Genomic DNA, 7739 nt, shown 5'->3' with positions numbered 1-7739 from the left:
GGGGGGCCGGGGGAGCGGCGCCGGCAGCCGGGCCGCATTGTGACGTAGCGGGGCCGCGGCAGCGCCTCTGCCGCCCGCCGCCCGCCCGCCCGCTCCCGCTGCGGCGGCTCCTGCTCCCGCCGCCGCCGCCGCCGTCTACCCGTGCGTCCGTCAGTCGGTTCCGCGCTCCCGAGTCGCCGGCGCACCGGGCGCCCCCGGTGAGTCCAGGTCCCCGGCGGGCGCGGCGGGGGAGGCGGGGGGCGGCGGCGCGGGCGGCTGAGCCTGTCCAAGTTTGCACCGGGCGACCCCGGCGGGTGTCGCCCCTGCTCCCCGCAGCCCCCGGGGCCCCCTTTGTGCCGCGAGTCCCGGCGGCCCGGGCAGCGGCGCTGCCTCTGCAGAAAGGGTTTGGGGGAAGGTCTCTATAGTAACGGCGGCGGCGGCGGCTGCCGAGCGGCAGCTTTACCCTGGGGAGGGGGGAGACAGCCCCCGCCTCGGTTGCCAAAGGATTGTTCTTTTCCTTTGCCCGTTTGGTGGGGTTATTATCCGTGCTGCCCCGTCACATCGTATCGGAGGCGGGGATGGGCAGTGCCCCAGCTCCTGAGAGCCCAGATAATGAGGGGCCAAGTAATAGTAACAGCGACAGTACCAAGTAACAATAATCAACGCGAAAGAGGGACGCCTGCGGTTGCTGCCGCCCCGGGGAGCCCCACGCGCGTCCCCGGGGCTCCCTGGCTGCCCCGTCCAGCCGCGGGGCTCAGAGCTGCCCCGGGCGCTGTCCTGCTTCCCAGGCTGGTCCGCGGCGATTTGAGCCGGGAATGTGCCTCTCTTGGCCTTCCCTCGTGGTGATGACTTTCATCTGCAGGTGGTAAGTGAGGTGAACTGGTTATTTTGGCTATTGTTAAATGCCACGTTTTGTTTATTTCATTTTTACGAAAAGAAAAGAAGGGAAAATTATGAGCCATTCCTGGCAGCCATACAGTTTCCACAGGAAATACTAGCATTCTTTGAGGAACACGCTACTGCTTGCAGCGAAGAAAGTCTTTACGAAACAAAAAGGCAACAGCATTGTTGCTCATTTTCAATGGACCGCTAGGAGAGGATGGGGGCGGTGGTGGGGCGGGGGGGGGGGGGCGTGTGTTGTTTTTTCCTGTGGGAATGTTGCTTTCCTTGGGAAAGTTCATTGAGGAAGCAGTACTGTTGGTGTCCGTTTGACCCTGGCTGGTGCCTGGGCCTCCTGGCTCCTCTTGACTATTACTGACAAGTGCCCATCAAGGAGCCTGGAGGCAGGGAAGAGCCCAGAGGAAGGGAGAGCCGGTGCAGGACCGTCTCGCCACACACCACGTGCTGTGGAGCCCGGCCAGGGTGCAGTTCGCAAAATGAAATAAGGGCTGTCTGGGGAGGTTTATGAGGATTACATGTGTGCAGAGTATGTCAGTTCTCCAAGGTGTCACTCTAAACACGTAATTTTCAAGCACCACTTTCTTCGCTGAATCTGCAGGAAGGCAAAAAACCTCTTTCTCTTATTACTACGGAGCGGACATCCCAATTGGGAATGGGCTGAAATCTGTACTTCATTTGTACATATTGAAATTTTAAAAGGCAGAGAGAGCAAGGTCTAGGGAAGCAGTATGCTAATGTGTTGACATCTGGGAGAAAACATCTATTGGCTATTCCTGATGCAGCTCAATGTTAATTTAGGCTCAGTGTGGTTCGAGTGGAAGGGAGATAGCTTTAAGGGGTTCTTAAAACTATTTGAAGAAGGTGTGACATTTTGCTGTCAATCATGGAAGTCTCCCCGGAAGGCAGTTTTCACTGACGATTACTCGTAACCAAATATGTAGGAGTTCCCAGGTCTACTAGAATCAGAAAGAAGATGGTGCTCTCTTAAGGCTCTTTTGGACATCTCAGAAATCAAATAGAACAAAATAAGGGATATAACTTTGAATGTAAACTTCATTTTCTCCATTGGAAGCGTTTCACGAGGAAAGGTTACGAGATAGTAGATGTGAAATGATGCTGCATTTATTGATTTGACATTTACCATGTGTTGATGTCCAAAAGGACATGACTAGCCAGATGAATCTCTCTATAAACTATGTCGCAGCTTTGTTAATTCCAGGCAGTTGGTGCACGTGTCGGTGGAAATGTGGAACAGAGGCCAAGAAACTTTGTGTGCGCTCTTATTTTGGAAGGAATTGTAGTAGTACTTTACTGTTCTTAAGAGGAGGGAAACCCACACAAACATCTAATACAAACAAATGATCTTTGATATTATCAGAGAAAGCCTGGAGCTATTTTTCTTGCCAGATTTAAGGCATAGCTTGTCAGAAGAGGAAATCTCCCAAGGAGCAGGTGCACCATTATAAGAAACACAAGGGAAATTCTCTTTTAAATGCAAAATCTAATTGAACAGCAACAAGAGAATCAGTGACACTCTTAGAATAGAAGCCTTGTTTTTGGCAGTCTGTCAGGTTACAGTTGCAAACCACATAGGAGAAATATGTGTCTTGGGAGAACAATAATATCCTGGTGAAAATCAAACAATTGCTTCTGTGAAACTTTTACCCTCATATATTTGTTTCCTTGTGCACCTTTGATTGATAGGCAGATCTCGTTACAAGGAGTAATTTACTGAAAATGAATCAATAAATCGGTTACTTTTATGATATATACTTTGAATGATTTTGCACTGCACATGGATGAAATAACTAGATTTCATTTTTTTATGGTTTGCATCTTTGCGCTCTTTTAAGCTTTAAAAGTTAATGATCAAGATATGTGTTGAAATGATGACTATGAATTGATAAGACTGATGGCTAGGCCCTGGACAAACACTAATTGATCCCTAAATAGTTATAGTGTATTCACTTTGTGCATTTGTGGCATATAAAAATATAAAATACACAATCTCTTCACAAGGCTCTTGGAAAGAGGACACATGAAAGATACTTTATGATCCAGCACCCAAGATGCTGAATAGTAATTGGAAAGGAGTTCTGAGGAGAAAATGACCAAATCGGCTCAGATGTTTTATCCGTTACGGTGTCGCTGCATAACCAGTCACCCCAAAATGCAGTTGCTTAAAGCAACTACGAAAGCTCATGATTCTATGGTCAGTGGTTTGGGCTGAGTTCAGCTGGGTGGTTCTTCTGCTTTTCTTGACGGGAGTTCCCTCGGGCATCTTCAGTCCGCTGGTGGGTGAGCTGGTGGCAGGATGATCTGGGATGGCTTCAGTTACGTCTGGCAGTTACCGTGCTGTTAGCCAGGTTAACAGGTGACCAGGACATGTACCTCCCATTCTTGAGCAGATGAGACTGGGCTTCTTTACATGACAAGCACTGTATGTACCAAGAGCAGCAAAAAAGCAAGTATGAAGCCTCTGCGTATATCCTATTTGTTACTCTCCCATTGTTCAGAGCAAATCACACGGTCGGTCACCCTGCATTCAAGGGGTGTAGAAAGTCTCCACTTATAAGGAGAGGAAGCCCCCCCAAAATTGTAGTCTTTTTGTTTGTTTGTTTCAATTTACGACATGTTTGAATACTTGTTCTGGTGTATGTTTTCTACTAAGGAAGAGTCTACTGTGAGTCAGGAGAGATCAGTGGGCAGCCCAAAATTTAGGTTAGGGAATGCCATCATTGTCCTGTAGTCTTTGTTCTATAAACCTTGGGTAGGTGCGGAATAATGCAGCGATAGTAAAAGTTGAGTCCCAGCTTTCTGCCAGTGGAATCAGGGTGGTTTGGTGACAGTAGGCTGGTGGCAGAGTCAGCAAACCATTGTTGGGAGGTGAGGAAGGCTCTGGCACGAGTGGAGGCAGAGACAAGGAAAAGGAAGGGATCACTCTGGGGGGTCCCATATTTTAGGATTAGGTGACTGATGATGATAGGACACTATTGAAAGCCTCCAGTCAAAACCATTCTGAAATTTTAAAAAAGCTTAAGTGGCTGAATGAACGATTGTGCCGTCGTGGAAAATAGAGAAATAAGTGATTTATATGGGGGGAGGAGAAAAATTCAGTTCCAGAAAGGTTGATTGAAAGAGATAAATTGAATGTGAACGTACTTTATAAATTGCAGAGTATGCTATGAACGTTAGCTATTGCTTAGTGCTTAAGTTGCAGTGAATTGTGTAGACTTGAGTGTCTCTAGAGTAAAGCAACAGAAACCAAAAGGCAACCTGGAGGATATCCTAAGGGTCAAAGGGAAGTCAGAAGAACCACTTTCAGGATGGAAACGGAACTACTGGGGGGCCGGGGGAGTAAGAACTCACATTCTTTTTCTGCAAGACACAGCTGGAGGTCTGCCCTTGGACTTAGCATACCCGCAAAGAGAAAACCTTTGGGGGTACCTGGGTGGTTCTCGGTTGGGCATTTGACTCTGGGTTTCGGCTCAGATCATGATCTCAGAGTCGTGAGATGGAGCCCGGGGTCCCAGGTCGGGCTCCGTGCTAGCATGGAGTCTTCTTGTCCCCCTCTCCCTGCCCCTCCTCTTGCTCTTTGTTTCTCTCTCAAATGAATAAATAAATAAATAAAATCTTAAAAAAGAGAGAAAACCTTTGGCCTAGTTTGAATGGCATGCACACTGCTTAGCTGGGCGCATGGGTTGACCACCCCACTAAGATGGCGCACAATGGGGAGTCGGTAGGTGCTTCCTCAGAGGACAGGGGCGTACTGCTCTCAGAAGCAGGAGTGGACACAGGGTGGCAAAACCAACACCTGCCCACCGGAAATGAACCCTCGCAGATTTGTTTGGACCTAGCCCCTGAGAAGCCCACAGGATAGGAGCTGACAGTTCAGGCATACTTACATAGAGCTCTGTGGGTGCATTAATAAGAGTTAAACCCATGCTAGTGTAGGGGTCTTTTCATGGAAGGAGAGTAAAGAAAGAAGGCCCAACATCATGCATCCTCCAGGCTCCTCCATAAATGTCGGTGGTTGTCCTATTAGAGGGGAGAGGAATTCAAAACACGTTCAGCGCTTTTTCACCTGAGGGCTCAGTTGAGGTGCTGCTTCGCCAGCCTTGGGTTATTGATGGCCAGTCTGAAATTCGGGTGGTGTCCTCACCATCAAGTGCAGCTGTGGGCCAGACGGAACCACCTGGCCACTCTAGCATCGCACAGTTAGTCTGAGAGCACGCACAGCTGCTCGTTATGGAAGGGCCTCGGATGGCCCCGTTCAAATCCAAGCACACACTTTTATAGTTTCTTTTGTACAAGCCTAAGAACCCTGAAGATATTCAATAAATGTTAACTTAATGAGTGAATGTGCCATGATCTGGTACAGTAACATTTTCTAAAGCAGTCTCGTTTGACTTTTCATTAGTCACAGTAGAATTTGCTATAAAATCCCTAAAATGTATTTTTTAGATTCAAATGTTTCAAGGTACTATTGTCTCAGTAATGGAGGTTTTTATAATCCACCACTCACAGACGTAGACTCTTTCTTTTTGGAGACACAGTTTTCTTTACTTCTTATCTTTATCAGCAGCTCTTGGCCACAAGTCACAGAAACCCAGCATACACTTGGTCAGGCGGGAAGGGGCGTGTGTTGGCTCCTGTATGGGAGAAGTTCAGGAAGAATCCAGTTCTGATTTCCCCCTCTTCTTCATGGTGGTAGGATGGTCATCAGCAGCTTCAAGCTTAACCCCTGCAGGAAAAGAGAATAATTTGGGATTCACTCGAATTAGTGGGCACATGCCCATGCCTGAACCAGCTGCTGGGGCCAGGGGTTTGGAACACGTGTTGGCTTGTCTTTGACGACGTGCCCAGGCCTGGAGCCTTGGGGAACGGGAGTAGCAGTCCGTGTGCGGAGGCGGGAGATGTGCGAATGCAGGAGCTGCATGGGAGGGTGGTCAGCAAAACCCTCCTAAACCCAATGGCCTGAAAGCAGGAAGGGGTTGTTTCTTAAAAAGAAAATATGGAAAAGAAGAGAAAGTGGATACCGTGCAAGCAAAGGGGCCGGTGTCTGCTCTTGCATCTGTTTTCCCTCGTGGACGCATCATCCTCTCTGCCCCCAAGCCGTGAACCTGGGAATGATCCCGATGTGACCTCCACCTGGTCAGTCACCAGGACTGCCTGCTCTGTCTCCATCTTACTCTTTCCCCACATTAGTTTAGAGTTAGAGCCTCCCTGTTTCACCCTGCACAAGTCCCCTCTGAAAATGCCACATCCAGTCTCTCCGCTTCAACTCTGTCCTCCCCACCATTTGTTTCTAAAGAACAAATAGATGAAATCGAATCAGGTAACTGCCTAAGAGCCATTCAAAACCTCATAACCCTGGGGGGCGGGGGGAAGACCAAGCTCCTGATCTTGAATTCCGTGGTTCCCGGGGTTCCCCGTGATGAGGGCCCTGCCTTACTTGCCCTTGAACATCCACTCCTCCTTCCACACTCAACCCAAGTGTTGCTCTTGCAAGAAGCCTTTGCTGAATGCCAGGTCCTGCCCTGCATCATAGTTTACTTTGAAACCTTGTTTCAAATGCTGGGGATTTGTGACTCTCTCCCCGGGGTACTGACAGTGACAGCTGCCTGGGGCTTTGTCGTCTTTGTGCGTCCCTGTGCCTAGTGCGGGGCTCCCCACAAGAAGCTCTACTATAGAAGAATGAATGAAAACTCTGTGCTGAGTCATTCATCTTGGTGATTTTCAAGGTTTACTCTATTTCCTTTAACTCGATTTCTTAAATTTGCATCTCACAGTGTTGGCTCTGAAAGCAGGTACTCTTTGAAATTGCTGCTCAGACACTTTTCAGCTGTTTTCCCAGCTCCTTGATATGCTCCTTGCCTGCTTGGTCGCTAACAGCTACTTCAAGGAAGAAGCTGAAAAATATCAGCCATCAGCCGCCCAAAGTCAGTCTCGAAGCTAGACTGTGTGTGTGGCTCAGAGACCAGATGAGGAATACCTTTCTTTTTTTCCCCCTGCCATAAAAGAGGTTATTTAATAGTTAATATTTATGAGGCACTTTACTCTGCGTTGGGTGCTTAACAGATGACTTACAATTATTTTCTTATTAATTCTCACAGCAGCCCTAGGAAGGAGATATTACCATTATCCATCCTTTTTCTGCCTATGAGGAAACTAAGATTTACAGAGTTGGAGGGGCTTGCTTGCCACTCAGGTCCTTCTTCCCGGAGATTGTTCAGCCGTCAGACACACCTCTAGGTTGTTGAGTAGAATCAAGCTTTGATTGGGCTCTTCCAATTCACCCATTACGACTTTTGTTGTTATTGCTCTAATGTGAAGTGACCACCTCCTAAGAATAAAACATGCCACCTACCTCCCTTGGCTTTGAATATGTCAAAAAGATTATGGAGAAAGATGTATCTAAAGCAGTAAGGACTCCGGTACCATAGTTGAAACGAAGACGAACGTCTCCCTTAGAAATTTCGTCATATTCCTATGGTTCTGCTGTTGCCAGATAATAAAGGGCTCCTCTGGAGGTCGTACTGCTGTGTACAGAATGCAGGCGTCCTGAATAGCCAGAGGGAAGTCTTAGTCCTGAGGATCACTCAGAAACTGAGTCCACAGATCCGTAAAATGAGCCAAACATTTTGGAAGCCACAGCAGCTCAGTGGTTTTTACCAGTTTTCAGTCTGAGAGCCTGTTGAGAGCTTTTTTTTTTTTTTTAAGATTTTATTTATTTGACAGAGAGCAAGAGAGCACAAGCAGAGGGAGCAGCAAAGGGAGAGGGAGAAGCAGACTCCCCACTGAGCAAGGAGCCCAATGTGGGACTCATCAATCCCAGGACCCTGAGATCATGACCTGAG

General features: G+C 48.1%; 1 protein-coding gene across 4 annotated transcripts in view; it reads left to right on the top strand.

Annotated features, from left to right (window-relative positions):
* The window catches only part of SNCAIP (synuclein alpha interacting protein), a 155500-nt gene that overhangs the window by 568 nt on the left and 147193 nt on the right, over positions 1–7739 (top strand). Inside the window, exon 1 of one of the 4 annotated variants that reach the window (XM_032425042.1) lies at positions 120–197. The exons of 2 other annotated variants lie outside the window; for them this stretch is intronic. The gene's annotated coding sequence lies outside the window, so the exon portion shown is untranslated. Of the gene's footprint in view, positions 1–119; positions 198–516; positions 845–7739 lie in introns of those variants that run through there. One more of the 4 variants, XM_032425043.1, reaches the window with a different exon arrangement.

Source organism: Phoca vitulina, unplaced genomic scaffold, assembly GCF_004348235.1.
Source record: "Phoca vitulina isolate PV1807 unplaced genomic scaffold, GSC_HSeal_1.0 scaffold32, whole genome shotgun sequence".
NCBI classification, from domain to species: Eukaryota; Metazoa; Chordata; class Mammalia; order Carnivora; family Phocidae; genus Phoca; species Phoca vitulina.
This window is presented reverse-complemented; position numbering and strand designations above follow the sequence as displayed.